A 20,791-nucleotide genomic window follows, 5' to 3' on the forward strand; every position below is an offset into this window, starting at 1 on the left:
TAACACGGCACTGAAAAAAGTGACTTACGACCGTTTTCACACTTATGACCGTCGCACATCCCTGTGGTCACATGATGAAAATTCACATGCTAGGCAACCAGTTCCTGCTTATGACGGTCGCAGCGTCCTGGGGGGGTCACGTGACCCCTTTTTTGTGACCTTCTGACAAGCAAAGTCAAGGGGAGAAGCTGGATTCCCTTAACAAACATGTTGCTAACGTAACAATTGCAATGATTCACTTAACAACTTGGGTCAAGAAAGGTCGTGACATGGGCCAAAGCTCACTGAACAACTGCCTGTCTGTCGTCTAGCCACAGAAACTTTGGGCTCGTAAGTCGGGGACCACCTGTACGTCCAACCACCTTTGTGACTGACCTCTGACCCGCTCAAATATTTCCCGAGGAATTCTTTCGTGCGGTTGATCCTATGCAATTTCGACGTTGAAAATAAAATAAAAATTGAAGTAAATAAACCAGCCATGCTAATCAGAAGCAAAGCCACGAGCGGTTATTTATACAGCCTTCCCGGTTGAAATGTATTAAACCGTACTTCAAATTAGTCCTTAAACCCGGATAGTGAACTCTTAATTAGGTGTCACCGGTGATGTAAAGTCGGCGCTGATGAGACAGCTCTCATTCTCGGCTGCCGCGAAGTTTGGTTTCCTGACGCCGTTTCAGTCTCATTACACCGAAGGTTTTGTTCAACAGTATTTAATAACCCCAGTATTATCAAGAGACACATTCCTTCGGTAGGGATGATAATGTTTATTGGAATAAATTATGCAGCGCGCTCCCCCAGAATCAATGACTAGTGACAAGTTTGTTTACTGTTCATTAGCAAACAATAAAAAGGTATCACTGCAGTGGAATAATACCGAGGTTACTTGATTGTATTCCCTAGCAGTTATTGCAAGGCAGCCCATAACTCATCCGAGATTTGGGGGCATTTATTCTGCACTTTGCACAGAACTGGATCTGCCGTGACTCGTTTTTGGCAGATAGACGTGCTCAGCGATCACGCCAAAAAATTATGTCATGTTTGTAAAATGGGTGTAGGGCCGGGAGGGGAGACGAGAAGGAGAGTTTTGATGTAATTAGCACCGAAATGATATCAATCATAAGCAACTGTCCACCGGGATGTGATTTTTGCCTCTCTGTTAAGCAAACAGACCCAGCCCACATCAGGAAATGAAAAGGGCATTGCGTAAATTACAGTTGTTGTCGTTTTAAATCAAAAGGGAGATTATGAGGGGTATATTCTCGAACAGGACTATAGAGTCATAAAAGTGATTTGTGATCATTTTTCACAGTGACGAATGTTGCAAGCATCCCCGTGGTCACGTGATTAAAAATTCAGACGCTTGGCAACTGACTTGTACTTCTGACAGTTGCAGCGTCCCGGGGGTGTGTGTGTCACGTGATCCCGCTTTGCGACCTTCTGACAAGCAAAGTCAATGGGGGGGGGGAAGCCAGATTCACTTAACAACTGTGTCACTAATTTAAGGATTGCAGTGATTCGCTTAACAACTCTGTGAAGATAGGGGGTGAAATGGGACCAAATCCATCTAACAAATGTTTCACTTAGCAACAGAGGCTTTGAGGTCAGTTGTGGTCGTAAGTCAAATAATAATAATAATAATAATAATAATAATAATAATAATAATAATAATAATAATAATAATAATAATAATAATAATAATAATAATAATACCGGGTTGATACCTAGGATGCTGGCAGCAACCCATGTTAACCATTAGTGCCAGTCAATTTGAATGTTCAGTTGACTGAGGTTCATGTTTAATGAATAAAAGTTTTATAATAATAATAAAGTTGGAGGTCCAACCCCCTGCTCAGCCAGGAAACCCTATACCATTTCAGACAAATGGCTGTCCAGTCTCTTCTTAAAAACCTCCAGTGTTGGAGCATTCGCCGCTTCTGGAGGCAGGTTGTTCCACTGGTTCATTGTTCTAACTGTCAGGAAGTTTCTCCTTAGTTCTAGGTTGCTTCTCTCCTTGACTAGTTTCCATCCGTTGCTTCTTGTCCTGCTTTCAGGTGCTTTGGAGAATAGCTTGACTCCCTCTTCTTTGGGGCAGCCCCTGAGATACTGGAACATTGCTATCATGTCACCCCTCACCCTTCTCTTCGTTAAACTACACATCCCCAATTCCAGCAACCGTTCCCTATATGTTTTAGCCTCTAGTCCCCCAATCATCTTTGTTGCTCTTCTCTGTACCCTTTCTAGAGTCTCGACATCTTTTTTACATCGTGGTTGATTGGGCATTGTACTTGATTGGAGATATCTACTTTTTTTGCTTTCATTGTATAGTTGAGACACGTTCTTCTAAATGGTTTCTCTTAAATGCCTGGAAATAGTTTGGGATTAATAATATACTGCAAATAACTGGATTGTGGCCCTCAGTGGGCTGAAGGAATTTTTGGACTTGCCAATCAAATCTCCATTATTTGTGTCCGTAAAACGAGGAACACTGCAGCTTAAGCTCAGTTAATACGCTGAGCAGGGAGGCCCAGCCACCCCCTTCACTATTTCTGCTGGTCACCAAGCCTGATCCTTTCCCACCAGCCAGATTACGAGTCCCTTTATTTGGACCTCTCCCTTTTCTCCTGGTACATTTTTTTGGAGCATTGGTGACCTTAAATTACCGCTGCCGTTAATTATCAAATAAATAATCCGAGAACCTCAAACTGAAAGAAATTTGTTTTGCCAATACATGCCCGTTAAAAAAACGGGCAGTGCAACAGCAAATGTCAAACATGACAGCAACTGTCAGTGAGCAAAACTGAAGCAGACTCTTAACTTCCAAAATAATACGTAAAAAAATAAAATAAAAAATTGACTGCCTGACTGAGCCGATCCATTCTCGGAGCATAAACCCCATTACAAAAGAAGACCCATCTTGACAAGCATCAACCAGAGAGAGTTCAGATGTTTGACCCTGCGAAAGAATAATGTATGATGTGTGGATTTTTGCCTATGAATTATAAATTTACTGGACCGATTAAATGAATTTTAAATTGTGTAAATGCTACAGTGCATGATTGCTGCTAATAAGAAATTGATGTACAAAGTGTGAAGCTAAATGTATGTACGTATGAGTTATATTATTTGACTTTAATGTCGCTCTTCTCTTGGTTAATGCTTCATAAAGTGAACCAGGAATATAATGTGCTTATTCCCACCTCCCTACACAGGCACAGAAATATTTAATGATTCCAGCAAGGCTCTGTCATGGTTGCCTCTGTCTCTGGATGAATTCTTTTAATTTATTTATTTGTCACTTTTATGAAGCTGCCCAACACAGAGACAGGTGACTCTGGGCAGCGAGAACAAGACGAGAGAAAAAAAAAAGTAGTATGTAATAAACAGTGATTGAATAGAATAGAATCATAACTTTGTTGTCACTTGAAATGTACAGTAAATGGCATACATCAAAATGAAATTTCGTTGCATTCAGCTCTCAAAGAGTCACCACCTCTGATTAAAGAAAAACTTGAACAAACTTATAAAAATGCAAGTCTAAAAAATGTTAATAACAATGGCGCTATCTCCATTGTTGCTGATCCCCTGGGCTACCCAGGACTGATGGCACCTAAGGAAAATCTCTGCAGTCAGTTTAAGTGCACGCTGTGCTTGACTTACGACCATATTTGGGAAAAGAAATTCCATTGCTAAGCAAAGCGGTTGTTAAATGAGTCACACCCGACTTTTTTCGCCACCAGTTTTTCAGCAAATCACTGCAGTTGTTAAGTACATCATATGTTCGTTAAGAGCATCCAGCTTCCCCGTTGATTTTGTCTACTGGAAGTCAGTTTGTGGGGGGGGATTTATCGAAAAAGTTAAATCACAGCCACGGAGCCAAAATTTGTTAATCTGAACCATTTCGTTGCTCATAAAGTGGGCAGATGGAGGGAAAGACAAGAAACAATGGATGGAAACTGACCAAAGAGAGAAGCAATCTGGAATTAAGGAGAAACTTCCTGACAGGGAGGACAATTAACCAGTGGAGCAGCTTTGCCTACAGAAGTAGTGGGCGCTCCATCGCTGGAGGCTTTTAAGAAGAGGCTGGACAGCCACTTGTGTGAAATGGTATAGGTTCTCCTGCCTAAGCAGGGGGCTGGACTAGAAGACCTCCAAGATCCCTTCCAGCTCTATTCTATTCTATTCTATTCTATTCTATTCTATTCTATTCTATTCTATTCTATTCTATTCTATTCTATTCTATTCTATTCTTCTATTCTATTCTATTCTATTCTATTCTATTCTTCTATTCTATTCTATTCTATTCTATTCTATTCTATTCTATTCTATTCTATTCTATTCTATTCTATTCTATTCTATTCTATTCTATCCTATCCTAGTTCTTGTTCTATTCTATTCTATTCTATTCTATTCTATTCTATTCTATTCTATTCTATTCTATTCTATTTCCATTCCATTCCATTCCGCTATTCTATTCTATTCTATTCTATTCTATTCTATTCTATTCTATTCTATTCTATTCTATTCTATTCTATTCTATTCTATCCTATCCTATCCTATCCTATCCTATCCTAGTTCTTGTTCTATTCTATTCTATTCTATTCTATTCTATTCTATTCTATTCTATTCTATTCTATTCCATTCCATTCCATTCCATTCCATTCCATTCTATTCTATTCTATTCTATTCTATTCTATTCCATTCCATTCCATTCCATTCCATTCCATTCTATTCTATTCTATTCTATTCTATTCTATTCCATTCCATTCCATTCCATTCCATTCCATTCCATTCCATTCTATTCTATTCTATTCTATTCTATTCTATTCTATTCTATTCTATTCCATTCCATTCCATTCCATTCCATTCCATTCCATTCCATTCCATTCCATTCCATTCTATTCTATTCTATTCTATTCTATTCTATTCTATTCTATGTCACTTTTTTCAGTGCCATTGTAACTTCGAACAATCTCTAAATAAATGCATCGAGGTCTATCCAGACACGCTATCTTCTCACTTGGGAAGGCAATGCAAATTTGAACTCCTCATTCATCCCTCTGACTTTCCTAGACCTTTTTTTTTTTCTCCAACAAACCCAAATTTTTATCCTTCTGTTATGAAAGAATGCTAATTAATGAGCGCATTCAGCCCTGGCAGACCCATTTTCATCTTACCCGCAAATGAAATAAATACAAACTCTTCTAATTTAGTAATCAGGTAAGATAATTATATCCTCTGAACTAGTTTCCCTTTTTTCCCCCTCTACTTGCGTTCCTGTCAATTAGAGACAGAAAAATTACTCCATGGGCTATCTGTAGTTTGTTCCTTGGTGATTAAAGCCCTTAATTTGTTCAGGCTGTTTTTACAAATCAAGAAAGGGTTTAGATCACATCAGCCGCACCTCAAGAACACTCTCAACCAACCTTTCCTCATTCTTCTTCCATTATTTTTACTACGAAACATGATCCTCTCCCTATAAAAAGTGCCTAAGCATCTTTTCACCAAGGACCTTAGCTTTTTTTTCTTTTCCCAGGGATGTTCTCAAAAAACAGAAACCTTTTCAAACGTAGAAATACTCGACCGGGATGTTTCTAACAGAAGGCCAAGTTCATAAATGTAAAAACAATAATGATTTATTTTTTTAAAAAAAAATCTATTATAGCTCTTTTTAAAAAACACCAAACTCCTTCGCCGCTATCTGTACTACTACATTGTATTGTATAATTTGTCTCTTGGCAATTCTAATCAGGCCCCAGTTTCAGCCTGAGTTATTAGCCAGGAGTTCTTTGGGAAAAATAAAATCTGTCTTATAAACTTCCTAGTGTAATCAAAGATAAAAAGAGCATTTAAGGTCACTTCAAACTGAGTCACTAAAACCACGAGAGTCCGTTTCAGATTTCTGCATTTGCAGAGGTCAAAGCCTCTATTGGGTTTTCCTAATCTGATATTCATCCCCTTTTTCTGGGGAACTCGCTTCTGCTCACCTTTGCATCCAGCCTAAAAATGATAAATACCCTTTTAAAGTATGGAGACCACTTCATCCATACCGTTTCCCTCACAATTTCCATTTTTCTAATGGAAATGGTCACTGGGTGATTGGCTTTTGCTCTCTCGAGAAATAAGGTGCAGTGCTCATACATCTGCCTCCTCCTCAAACTCCAGTTTTGGGGTAAGTCACAGACTGCTACGCTGATTGATAGACACCTGTCCACCATGCAAAGGTAGCTGGGTCAGCCCTACCCTTAGGTAAAATGAGGCAGCCAACCTCATCTCACCAGCTTGTCTTGGCTGGAGGACGTAGTTCTGAGTTTCAGCCTTGCCGAACGGGGGAGGGTCCAACCTTGGCAACTTTAAGATCTGTGGACTTCAGCTCCCAGAATTCCCCAGCCAGCATGGAGTCGAAGTCCACAGGTTGAAAAAGTCCAAGGTTGGACACCCCTGCTGAAGAAGATGCTGTCTCCTAAGCAACTGTGTGTCAGGTCTGCCATCTTCAGCTTCTTCGCTTTGCTGGCATCCTGCCATAAATTGTAAAGGAGGAAGGGGGAGGAATTTGGGGCAGAAACATATGGGCCTGGGAATGAGATGACAAACGGTGGAAGGGAAGACATGTTGACAAGAATCAGAGGTGCCAAACTGGAACAAACCAGCTTCCAAGGTCACCTGGCCTGACAACTGGATGCAAAACTGCAGGGAGAGGTGCCAAACCTCCCAAAGGCATCCTATTGGAGAAGGAAGGGGGATATTCAGATCTAGCTTCACTTTTGCTGCAAGCACTTAATTTTAGTAAAAGAACGTTTCACTTCAATCAAGTGGAGTTGAGGGTTTTTCTTTCCTAAATGTTTAAGTTGGGGCAGGATTGACACTATGGAAGAGCGTTGCCAAAATACACACATCCAGGCGTGCACACAATCCTCCCTCCTCCTCCTCCCCACGCATATATTTCTCAAGTGTATATATAAAATTGGATAAGTGCCATCTTCTTTGCCTCGGGCAGAAAAATATATTAGGCACATCCAGGAATTAGGGCATGCATATAATCATCATGTGCATAAGCAGCGGTGGTGCTTTTTGAATGCATCGCCGAGCTCCTAAAAATTATTTTCAAAACACATCAAATTAAATATTCTTCTGGATCACCCCCTAAGATGGCAACGAGTGTTAAATGGGAGGAATCTATCACTCCCCACCCCACCACGCTCCTCTCCAGCCCATCTGAAGTAATGAGGGCTGCGGGTGCAAAGGTTTCGTGCCTCCGTCGTAACCTGCCTCTAGATGGTATAACTTTCATTGCAGGTTAATCCGCCTTCATTTCGGAGGCTGTTATTAAAAATATGACTGGCAAGTGTTCCCATCACAAAGATTACTAATCTAAATTGCAGTTCACCAGGGATTAATATTTTGAAAATATTGGCCCATTAAAGTAACTGCTTATGACAAATCTAATATCTACCACAGATTAGTTTTGAGCTTGCAGATAGATTGAGGTCTAAAGCAGGTGCAAATACTCTAGCAAGAAGCTGTAAAGCACCCAAAATGCTTTCAAGATTATTAATGAGAAACTGAAATGAATCACCAGCCAATATAGCACAATATCAAACACAAAGACTTGCTGATTATTGGAGGGTTGTGGGTTTTTTTGCTACTTTTCCAGAACAAATAACTGGGTGTTACATCATTCTTGAATTTTAAGGAAGCTTTAAATCAAGCTTTTTAAATATAGTTATGTAACACATGCACATCCATTGTGGCTACACATTTACACTAATCTTCAGCATTAAAAAAAGAATCAAACAACTAACTACTAGTTTCTCATATTTGCTTACAACAGTGGAGTCATTTTACACTCGTGTAAGCCATATTATTTGGTGGCATATTATTTCAAACATTTCTGAATGTATACAGTCTTGTACATTCTGCAGCTGTAAGTTTGCACAGACATTAAAGATCCCTGAACTTTTGCAAGTATGCATTCTTTTATACATATATATATATATATATATATATATATATATATATATATATATATATATATACATACATATACATATACATATATATACATATATATATATATATATATATATATATATATATATATATATATATATATATATGCAAATTATTCAAATTGCTAATAAAGAATTTGGGAGGCTAAGATGATCATTTCGAACTCATTTATGTTCTCATCAGTTAGTCATACCCTTTATCTGAGATTCGAACCCGGGCTGATTGTATATCAGGCAGTGTTTTAACCTCCTGAGCCACGGGGTTCTTTCTCTCTTATATTAGCTGGAAGGCAAGGTAAATGTATGTTTAAGTATTTGTCAAGGCTTTTTGAATGGCAATTAGCAAGGTCCATTCAAATTAGCAAGGTCCATTCAAAAAGCCTTGACAAATACTTAAATATATATATATATATATATATATATATATATATATATATATATATATATATATATATATATATATATATGTTTAAAATAATCATTGAAAACCAATAGTCCTGCCTTTTGATTCATCATATGTGTGATATATCTTAATGACAGCTTATCAGTCACTGCCGATAACAAAAAAGCATAAATTGTCAAGGATCTTTTCAAACATAGTGAAATTTGAATTACACTCAACTAGGAACTGCCTAGGTAGGGTAAACCCTACATAGGTTTGTGAGATCCTGAATATTCCCAGCATTAGATTCTGAAGTGCAAATATTTCTGTTTCCTTCAATGATCCAATGAAGCTATTATTTCCTTCCTTATTCTACCTAACACAGGTTATTTTAGTATTCGGTTTAAGGTTACTCTCCGAATCAATGATTCTCATATGCATTTTGTACTCTTCAAGGCCTTCCGTTTCCAACATCACAAAAGGATGACTAAATTAAATGCATAAAAAGAACATTTAATATGTCTCCTTACATTAGCAATCAGAAGCCAATGTATTTATGCAGGCTCATAGATCATCTGCTTTCAGAGAAAGCAAAAGTGCTGATGGAGCACTCCTTCCAAAGCTTGCCTCAACTGATGCGTTGTATGATCACGGAGACTACGCAAAAGATCCCCTGTTAAAAGTTGTTGCGAATCATTTGCAAGATCACCAAGTCGGCCTGACGATGCAAATTAGGGGGAAAAAATATCATCATACCTCAATTTTGGAAGGAGGTTAATTTGACCCGAGCACCTTTTTTCCAAAGTTCTGGATGGAGCTTCTGGTCAGCCTGCCCTTGTGTGGACCCTATCAGGTACTTTCTCGGAAAGAACTCAGAAAAGCAGGCAAGTCATGTCACTGAAGGTAAATAATCATTGATTGCGCAAGACACAACCAGTTATTATTTTGTTCCGGTATTTGAGAGGCTGCCAGAGAGAAGAGGGGGTCCAACTTGTTTTTCAAAGTACCAGAAGACAAGAATCAACGGATGGAAACTCATCAAGGAGAGAAGCAACCTGGAATTAAGGAGAAACTTCCAAACAGTGTGAACAATTAACCAGTGGAACGACTTGCCTCCAGAAGTTGTGGGTGCTTCATCAGTGGAGGCTTTTCAGAAAAGTCTGGACAGCCATTTTGTCTGGAAAGGACTGATGTTACAGATGAAGAGAGGCAGTCGTGGCTATTCACAACTTCATTACAATCAGGCATCTGGATAATTTGTTAGTAAATTGTCACATGTCTATTAAAACAATTCCTTCATGGAAGCCATTGATCAAAATATACCAGCAATGCTAACTCAATGTTATTGGCGTCAATTAATTATCGAAAACTAATATGCAAGCATGGCTATTGTCTCAGATGGATTTTCTTTAAGGGGTTGCCGCTCCCCGCCCCTGCCTCCACCCCCCAGCACAGTGCGGTGAGTGCCAACAGCTGAAAACAATACCAGACAGATCCGAGATTTGTGTCTACAAGAAACATAACAATATCAATGTCTATACAAAGATGTATGTATGAGTCTTGCTCACTCACTAGCTGTGAAATGAAAGTTCCTATAATAAATAGACAAATATATATATATGCATATGGTTTGATTCGGAGAGAGATTACATTTTTGCAGATTTCTCTTAAACCTGGAGATAATCCATCTCTACTTTCTGTCAGGATCTTGGCAGCCACAAGCAATCTGCACCTAAATAAGCTATTTATTTAGTATTCCATGGCCAAAAACTCAAGTGGAAAAAAACCCAACAAGAAGAACGATGGATCTCTCCTTGGGAAATGAAGATCCAAGCTGGTATATCAAGACTTTCAAGACAGAAAGTCAGTAAACTCCAAGAAGGGAATATACGTGTATATATATATTAAAAAATCAACATCTGAATTTCTGCCCTTGATTTATAGCGTGTGTGTTTTGTCATTTTTCTAGACCCTTTCATCTCCCTCGAAAAGATTCCATTTAACCTCTCCGATCACCTTGAAAATATTATTTGCAATTGAAATCACTCACTACTAATTATCTGCTGCAACAGCTATGGGAATGTCACTTGATGTGATACTCAGAATAAACCTGCCTGAGTCACAACATTTGAAAATCCTTCATTTAATACCCTGCTTTTCATTCTTTCTGCTTTTCTAGGTGTATTTAAAATCTGGAGTGCTCCATGTGTGAAACAAGATTGCATCTGGAGAATGTCTATAACCATTGTTACCTGTCATTTTACCTGAAGCAGGACCTCAATTTGAGAATCCTCTTTCAGCAGAACATCTAATGAACGTTGGGGAAAGGTGAGCTGGTTGGTGCCTTAGAATAGAATTTCTCAACCTTGGTGACTTTCAGATGGGTGAACTTCAACTCCCAGAATTCCCCAGCCAGACAAGCTGGCTAGGGAATTCTGGGAGTTGAAGTTCACCCATCTGAAAGCCACCAAAGTTGAGAAGCACTGCCTTAGAACAAAACTGGCAAGACAAGTTGTTGTCTTGTCATGACTAGATCTTGTACAGCAACCCCCTTCTTCAAGGATTTTTAAGGACTGGTTCAAGTAGACTCTCCTTGACCATAATATCTGGGAAAGGAAAGGAAAGGAAGTGGCATTCCAGGCTTCTAGGGACTTGGACTGAACCTAATTGGTTAATTCATCTTTTCTTGCCAGGGGTGCAAAAATGCTGATGCTAGCCACCAAGCATTTTGAATATGCAGGACATGGGGAGCAATGAAAGTTTGTGGGTTACCCATCTTCATTGGGCAGTGAAATAGATGTATTTTCTCTTATTCAGTGGAATGCTCAGAGACAATGTTTGGTCCCAGTAGGGCTTTTCCCCGAGAGCTCATCACTTGAGAAGTTTTAGCAACCAAGAGTATGTACGTCACCTGGGAAATATGAATTCTGATCATCCAATAAACCCAGGGAATTTGTCCCCACGATAGAACTCTAGAGGGGAAGCACAATTTTGTTTTGATAGTACTAAGCGTTTTCTTCTGTTAAAATTCTCATAGCGATGTTGCATCCAGTGCCTAGGGAATGTTATTAATTATTAACTATGTGATTAACATTATGCAACCCCTCCTCTTCTGTCTGTTTAACGTCCTAAGAGGATGCCAAAAGGGGGAAAAAAACCTGTACACATCTGTTTACATTTTGAGGGAAAATAAAAACAGCCGCCTTAGTTACTTGACGCCCTCTTTTTCTTAATGGGGAATTTTAGCTTACGTCAACCGCTTCCGCCTTGTGGGACTGCAAAGACCTTCTTTACTAAGGAATAATGGGACAGGTGGAGAAAAAAAAAAGTGAGTGACGCTTTTGTAATGGATTTGATTTAAAACAAGTTATACGTAGATGATATTGGGGAAATGACCTCCATCCATCAACGGGATGCACACAACTTCTGTCACGATGTGAAAGACATTACAGAGGGCTGAAGGCCCCCGAAAGATTAATGGGAGACATTTGAAGGCTACACCGAGCAGATAAACAGGATATGGGCAATTCATTTTATAGAAGTGCTCCAGTAGAAGGAGTGGTGGAAGCCAAAAGAGGGATCAGCCTAGAATCCCTATGAAGTCACAAGTGAGTCCAACTCTCTTTAAGTGCCATTGCTTCTTATCTAACTCTGTCAATCGTCAGTTGAGAAGATTCCTGTGAGCAGGCTTTTAGCAATAAACCAGTTTAATGGAACCTTCAAGGTGGACTTGGTGTTTCACAGCTGACAGGTCCTCCTCTAGGAACAAGTGGCTATTCAACCCATTAAAAATAAAGCAAAGAAAGTGGAAATGATTTAAGTCAAATGTCAAGTCAAACGTCCATGGAGATCCTTTATCATGCAGGTCATGGCTGTCCCAAAGGTGCATTTCCAAAAGGCAACCGGCCTTTCTTGGTTTTTTTTCCCTTGCCAACATTTCACTCCTCATCCAAGAAGCTTGTTCAGAACTGAAGAAGCTGCTTGGATGAGAAGAACTGAACTGAAGCTTTGGGATGAAGAAGAACTGAAGAAGCTTCTTAGATGAAAAGTGAAATGTTTTCAAGGAGAAAACCAAACAACAAAGTCCAGATGTCTTTTGGTATAGCCAAGTCAGAAAGGTGCTGGGATTAGGCCAAAGGCAAAGGATCAACAGGAATTATTATCAGTTAGACCATATTGATAATAGCCTGTCTCAACATTCTGGGGGAGGGAGGATTCTACATTCTGCATTATTTGACATAAACACAAATACACATAGATAGATAGATATTTGTGCACTCAACTCTAAAATAGAGATAGGCAACATGTTTGTCTTTCACTAAACCTGTTCTGCGGAAAGCCCAGTCGAGATGCATTTTGATGAAAAGGAAAGGCTAACTCATAAGGAACACTTCAAATAATTCTAGTTTATTTATGCTAAGGTAGGCTAGCATTTGGAGAAACGGATAGCTTCTTGATTATGGGTTATTTGTGGTTAGACATCTAACAGCCTAAGAAAATAGTCTCGGTGGGACATTACAGTTCAGTTTTAATGAAATTTCTGCCTTGATAATAGAATAAATGCCATCTATTACTTGGGATTTTTAACCTTTAACTATGGCCTTGTAGCTAGTCTAGCAACTGCAGTAATTTTATTGAGAGCCTCACAATAGCCAACGTTATTTTTATAATCCGGCTGTCGGCCTCCATAAATGTCAGTTTTCATTAAAATCTGGGTTTTATGACAGCAGAAAGAAGACGGGCCTCTTGGATAGCCAAAATATGAAATTATGCCTCTGTTCTGCCTAAAACAGCCAGCTTTCCATAGCCCAGGCAAAGCTATTATTATGGCCGCTGTACTCTTGGCCTGGATGCTACGGCGCTCTCCGTCTTTCCATCCACAATAATGTTGGGCCATCAACTCTCATGCAGCATATAAGCTACTTCCAGAGCTATGGAGACAAAATGAGTGATAACTGTATTCTCCATAAGGTTGAAAAATGATCAGGAATATGGCACTGTAATATGAACAGGGCATTATCAGATAGAGGAAAGGTAATCTGCATTTTAGAATTCAACAAAATATTTATTTTTCACACTGAAAATGTGTTAATCTAAGTCAACCTTTCAATTCTGTGTTTGTTTACCATCAGTGAATATTCTACTATCATTAGTAAAAGGTAAAAGGTAAAGGTTCCCCCGCACATGCGTGCCAGTCGTTTCCGACTCTAGGGGCCGGTGCTCATCTCCGTTTCAAAGCCGAAGAGCCAGCGCTTGTCCGAGGACGTCTCCGTGGTCATGTGGCCGGCATGACTAGACGCTAAAGGCGCACGGAATGCTGTTGCCTTCCCACCGTAGTGGTCCCTATTTTTCTACTTGCATTTTTACGTGCTTTCGAACTGCTAGGTTGGCAGAAGCTGGGGCGAGTAACAGGCACTCACTCTGCTACGCAGCACTCGGGATTCAACCTGCCAAACTGCCGACCTTCTGATCGACAAGCTCAGCGTCCTAACCCACTGAGCCACCGCGTCCCTTATACTATCATTAGTAGATCATTTTTATTTTATTTTTTCTTTCGGTACTTTAAAAAGATCCGGCAACAGGAAGCACACACATACACCCACACACGCACAAACACGTTTGTGTGTGTGTGTGTGTGTCTGTGTCTGTGTCTGTGTGTGTGTGTATACATATAGCAATTATGCTTTTTAATTCAGAACGGAATTCCACAGATGGCCTGTCTAACTGATGTGTGTCGTGTTTTATAAAATAATTAATAATTTCTGGGGAAATTCAATTTTGCGTTTTCCTTCTTTGGCTTCCAAGAAGCCAAACATCTCAATTCCAGCACAGCAACAAGACAGCAGAAGCCAATCTTTTCAATGAATGCAATAGCAAAAGCTATTAGAGATTGAGAAAGATTAATTCCATGCGCCAGATATAAATAAAAGACTTAGAAAGAAGCTCCAACTGGCTTCTATAGTGCAGGAAAAGGCAATATGTCCAGATTCAATATAAATGTTGTATATGGTATTTACAAATCATACTTTTAAATGCTAATTTCTTGAAGTCAACTTTACAAAGCATCCTCAAAGCATTTTTTTTTGTTTAGCAATATGACATAATAATGCTTTGCATGCAAACACTTAGGAGGGGGGGGGGAAACAGCTATTAATGTTCCTTCCGAAAGAATTTGTAGTATCTGTTAATAAATAACAGACGTTTCATCGTGCAACTGAGTTATATTATTAGTGCACTGATAATGTTACCCAGTTGGGTAATGAAATGTCTGCAAGAAAACCACCCAGCTCAGAGAGAGCACCAAGGACCCCACGGATAAATCCTGAGCTACAAATATTCTCTTCTATTAGTATCAGGCAAACAATCAAGCAGTAAACTATGCCCTAATCAAGGAAGACCACACCTTCACCAAATGGCAGGGCAAGCTACTGTATATGAATAGAGAGCAAACCCATCTCCCTTCTAGCATTGATGATGTTCCCTAGTTGGGTCATGAAACATCTCTAAGAAAACCACCAAGCACAGAGAGCACAAGGGTCCCCACAGTTGTCCTCCTCCTCTTCCTCCTCTTCCTCCTCCTCGTCCTCCTCGTCCTCCTCCCTGCAACCTCCCCTTTCTTCTAATACTGATGATGTTCCCTGGTTGGGTCAAGAAACACCTGCAAGAAAATCACCAAGCTCAGAGAGCACCAAGGACCCCACAGTCGTCGTCGTCATTGTCGTCCTCCTCCTCCTCCTTCTCCTCCTCCTCCTCCTCCTCCTCCTCCCTGCAACCTCCCCTTTCTTCTAATACTGATGATGTTCTCTAGCTGGGTCATAAGACGCCTGCAAGAAAACCACCCAGCTCAGAGAGAGCACCAAGGACCCCACAGTTCAACCTGAGCTACAAACAGTGTCTTCTATTGGCTTTTTGGGGGAACATTGCCATTCTCATTCTCATTCACATGCAAACATCTCGATCTGAAAGGTGTACAAGAGCTACTTTGCATTTTGCACAACATAAAGAACAATGGCTTCCTTTTCTTGTTTAACACTTGAAAACATGATCTCTGATCGATTGTGTGGAGTACTCTGCAAAGAGAACATCGTCACATATCAGAGCAAGGCCAGATGGAAAGCGAGTCACACACTGAGTCGGCCTAGCTGTATTCATCTTTTTTTCCCCCAGATTGAGAATTAATTAAACAAGGAACTCTTCCACCCCCAACCCCACCCCCTTCAACTCTCTCTTCTTCAGGTGTATGTATATTAGCCTCCTTTGAAGTTCAGAGGCAGCATGAAATATTCCTTTGTCAAGAGAACGGCAGCACATTTTGAATTGCTTTTTACAAGATATTATCCATATAGATCTAGCTCCAAAACACTTGTACAGCCACTTGAAATTAGCTTTCTGGATGACAAAGGAATATTGAAGGATTGCTCAAGCACAGAGCCGATATTCGTGAGCTGCAGAAAGAACAAATTGCTGCAGATTTTTTTTCCTCCTCCTGAATTTTGTTTGACAGGAAGAAACCTTAAAGGTTATCAAGAAAGTGTGTCTGTGTGTGGGGGGGGTGAATGAAATATTATTATTCCACAGATGGATTTAAACATGGCATAACTCCTAAGACTGATTTTGCTCTACATATTATATTCGGCGAGGGAATCAAAATTGTGCGACATTGCAGAAACATCCAGCCCTCTTACAACTTCTCTTTGCCACAGTTTCTTCTTGAGATGAGGAGAGAAAAAAATTAAGCTCAAGGATTAATTTCATTTTAGCCAAAGTAATCCGTGAAAGTGAAGCGAGGAGTAGAAGCTATTTGATGCAATGAATCAGGGGGCTCCTGTTCTTTTTTTTGCTTTATCTGCCACTGAGTCACCTGGAATTCTGTGTCGAAATATCGCGCAATGTAGGTAGTCCTGATGCAATTGGGACCAGCAACTTGGCCCTTAAGCGACGTGATTGCCATGTGAAACCATAACTGTGTTTACAATCTGTTTTCAGCTTTCCTCCAGTTTACAGACCTGCAAAGGTTATGTTTTCATCACTGTTGTGACTGCAAAACACCGCTGAACAAGGACTCCCCATCATACGCTTCAGGTGACCCCAGTCATCTTCAACATGTTTTGAGTTTGCTCCCTTGTTAAAAATCTCAAGAGTGAAATCTGGCGGTTTAGCAAGATTTAGCAAATGATACCTTTGGTGCAGGAATGATTTTGATCTGCAGAACAAGGGCTGTGGGGGGAAAATGTTGCCGAGGGAGAGGCAAAGCATTATTGAGGATGATAAGGTTTATATAATAAAACAGGGCTTTGGGACTAAATTTTCGAAGGAACGCGACAGGAACCTTTTGGTTTGGATGATTTAAGAAACACAGCAAGAGGCACACTGGGTCAGACCAAAAGAAGAGTTTGTGCAATACATTTCCCACAATTCTTTGCCATTGTTCATGCTGGTTGAGATTGCTGGGAATCGGTAAAATACTTTGGGTTCTGTTTCCACAATGGCCAGTCTGTAAGAGAAGAGCAGGCAGAGCCTGGAGGTGGAGTCAAGAGAGGAATCAGCCGAGAATCACTACATTCCCACAAGCGGTCCAATCCCTCTTGAATTCTGTAAACTCTTATCAAGCACCAATTTAGTGCTGAACGTTAGTTGACTAGATTCTTATGTGTAGATGTGAGCAGTAAACCAGCTTAAGTGGGGCTTAACATGTGGTCCCGATTCTTCACACCTGACACAATCAGATACTGTGGGAAATCCACATGCATAGGGAAAAAACACAATATCCAGCAGACTCTCTTCTTTGTTGACTATTATTCAGGCCCATACTCAATTTTTGAAGAGTTTTTCCAGTTTCTTATGGAAGGGTTAAGGTCAGGGTACAGTGCCCCAAATCTTCCGTATGCCTTCCCCAATTTTATGCAGCTTTTATCCATACTCTGCATCCTAAATAGCAAATCCACGTAACGTCTAGGCAATTCCATTGAATATACTGCTTTAATATTTCCCACTTTTAAAATTCAGGCTATGATTTAACTCAGAGCCTTTGTTGGCTGCCATCCCACGGATAGAAATGGGTCCTGGTGCTTCTTTTTTGTTAATTAACATTTAGAATGTTTTTTTTTCCCCAAGCGAGTTTGTGCATGTTGATGAACCAGAATATAACTCGATTATTTTCAGGACCAATCGCCTATTTTTAACAGGCCATCTTGTTGCCTGGCTCACCAAAAATGAAATCTGTGACTTCCAGACATCAGGAGAGAAAATATATATATATCAACCTATCAAGTTCAAATCACAGCTCTATAAGTAGGAGGCCTACATCCAATTTTAATCCTGTCAACCAGAGACGTGCTCAATGAGAAACATGTGATTTTTAAAACATTTCTTTGCACATATTTATCATACCTACATATTTATTTAGTGTAATTAAATCCACAAAGGCATAATCCATATGTAGAAGTGCAGCAGAATGAGATAATTGTTAGCCCATGGGTGAATTTCATGAACTGGCAGAGCAGTCAACATGGACAATGCCCTATTGTTAGAAAGCTTGCGTGAGGATTAAGGAATAAATTAATCGCTAAAGACATTTGATGAAAGAGCTGTTTATTATAGATACCAGGCTTCTTCGTGCCCTGAGATGAAGACCCAGGGCAAAGTGATATCCTTATATTAAAAATTAATTACCATTACCATACGACCAAACCAAGGGTGTAATTTTATTCCTTTCACTGCTTTCATATTATCAGCAAGACAATAGATTCTTTGCTTTGCAATGCTTGGGAGATTATTTATCTCCATTAAATAATGGGCTATATCATCTATGGATTTGTCAGAACCAGTGGCTGGACAGACTTTTAAAACTTTCATCCATCATTTGCACTTTTTCCAAAGCCTGCACTGGAAGGGGAGAAAAAAAATAAGACATCTAAATGTAAAAAAAAAGGCATGCGTCTCCTAACATTGTGAATTGCGGCAGAGAATATTTACTTTATTAATAATCTGCCAGATGTCACTCTTTCCTTGCAGCAAACCCTGAAATGGCACCACCAATTAGCAGAGTAGCAAAGCCCGACCTGATGCCAAAAAAGATTACTGATGAGTATCATTTTCAAACTTGCCTTTTAGTCATTTGCTCAAGTTAGACTCTTGGTGTTTTTTTTTAAAATAAACTTTTTGAAGAGTTTATTAAACTCTTGCAATGGTTAACAGCTTGAAAAGTAATTCACTTTGCTTAAAAGAGATCAAAATGACCACTGATCTTCAGGTCACTTGCGATCCAATCCAAAATGGTTTAGTAAGGGTTCTTGATTTTCTATCCTTTGATTCTCAATTAACCAAAAAGAAAAAGAAAGAAACTTTGAGATGCTCGGCTTTAAGATGTTGAGAATGTGGGGGAGAGAGTACTCCAGTTGTGGTAGTGAGTCATTAATTCGCTTGGTTGACTTTGGCATCCTTGTCAGGCACAAGCAGCCAGACCCACACGTGTAAAGTTTCGTCTAACTGCTTCATTGTTCTCTGCCTGTAATACAGGAATCTCTCCAGACTGGCAGTCTTCACCTGATAAAGACCAGATAAGGTTCAAAGTCTTTTGGGGGAGAGGGTGTCAGATCTTTCCCTCCTGTGTTTACATGAGTCTAGACCTGAGTTCTCATTCCAAGTGGGACAGTTGCCCCCCTCTTTCTAATGAGCTTCAGTTGGCTTTTGGAGAAAAAAGATTTCCAAAGCAGTTAAATATTGTATGTCTCTCTTGACTGTCATTTGTTACTTTTATGGTATTGATATTTAAACATTCTTCCTGCTGCCGTTTTTCATGGTGGAGAAATTTAACTTACTTTAAATTACGGCGTTTATTGCAGATCAGCCCCAGCATCTGGCGTGCCAAAAGCTTGTTTTCGTAAATCAATTAAATTGAGGACATTAATAAGCAAAACGTTGAGACGTAGTGCGGTCAGTATAATAGGGCCATCACTGAAATTAAACAGGGTGGTGGTGGTCAGTGGGGTCAGATTGGGGTCAGGTGGAAGGAATTATTTCTTTGCCCAACACATAACTCAAGGATGGGAACGATGGTCCTCCAAAGGTAGCCTCAGTTAGCAATGGGTATGGCTTGAAAAAGGGATTGAATCAGATAAGATGCCCCTCGGGGTGAGATCTGGCCTTCTATAGTGCCCTTAAAACCTGGCTCAGCCTGGCTTCCCAATGTGGGCATGTCACACTGGAAGTGGTTAGTGCATTGAGAGAACACCCATGGGCATCTTGCTCCCTTCCTTGGCCATCTTTGCTACTTTAAATGTTAACTTCAATATTCTTGTTGTTTTTACTTTGCTGTAAGCCGCCCAGAACCACCTCTAGGTGAGATGGACAGCGTATAAATTTCACAATAAATAAAAATAAATAAAATCTGGCTCTCTACCTTGGATGGAGAATAGACCTAGGGCAAGATTTAATTCAGGCACTTCACATGGACCACCCTTCTCGACCCCGCCAGCTTCTCTGAATACTGGCATTTCTGACAGCAAAGCATCATCAAACTCTTGGAATCAAGATCCCAACTTCTTTATGGACCCTAACACACTGTAGGAGAAGAAGGGGCAGAAACCGAGGGTAGAGTGAAACGAGGAATCAGCCTAGAATCGCTAGGTAGCCACAAGCAACCTTCCTTGAATTCTGTGCACCCTTATCTTAACTGCTAGCAGATGCTGACCCCTCAGCTGAGAAAATTCCTTGAGCATAGGTTGTTCAGCAATAGATCAGTGTGGTGTAGACTTGATATTTCACACAAACACACACACACACACACAGAGAGAGAGAGAGAGAGAATGCTGGATTCCCTGTTCTTCTTTTAATCATTAACTTTTCAGCCACCTCTGTGAATTCTGCAACTCTTAGGAAACATCCTTTTCTAAGGCCCCACAGCATGCATTGCCCCCTATGGAGTACTGTAAATGCTTTATTCCTGTGGCCATAAGCCGACTGTTCTCCAATGTTAATTAAGATCAGAAAATGAGTTGCAGAGTGCATTAGTGGTTATGTAATACAGACCATTAAAGCCTGCTTTATAAATGAGTGTCATTAAATTCTAAGTATAGCGGCTTTTCTTGGGTAGCCGGGGGGGGGGGAATGAAAGAAAGTTGAGAGGTTACACGTCAGAATTTATGCAAAATTTTTAAAACAACTTAGGAAAGTGCAGGGTAAAGCAATTACCAAGGCTATTTTACCAGGTGTAGCAAGTGAGCTGGAGCAAAAAGCTTTACGGTAATAGATTTCCAGATCTGGCCTCTTAGCCTGTGACTTGTTGTGAGGTAACACAAGCAGAAACGTTTTTGTACAAATTCATCCCTCCAAGTTCTTTCCATTGTTTTATGAGATGGGTCCTTATATGACACCATTATCAGGGTTGGGGGTTGGGGTTTTA

General features: G+C 39.9%; 1 protein-coding gene and 1 long non-coding RNA gene across 3 annotated transcripts in view; both read right to left on the reverse strand.

Moving 5' to 3' along the window:
* Positions 1-20,791, reverse strand: part of LOC310646477 — a 417,476-nt gene that overhangs the window by 189,756 nt on the left and 206,929 nt on the right. The window lies entirely within an intron of this gene.
* SDK1 (sidekick cell adhesion molecule 1) overlaps positions 1-20,791 on the reverse strand; it is a 331,319-nt gene that overhangs the window by 173,209 nt on the left and 137,319 nt on the right. The window lies entirely within an intron of this gene.

The sequence above is a fragment of the Vipera ursinii genome (assembly GCF_947247035.1).
Source record: "Vipera ursinii genome assembly, chromosome: 13".
NCBI classification, from domain to species: Eukaryota; Metazoa; Chordata; class Lepidosauria; order Squamata; family Viperidae; genus Vipera; species Vipera ursinii.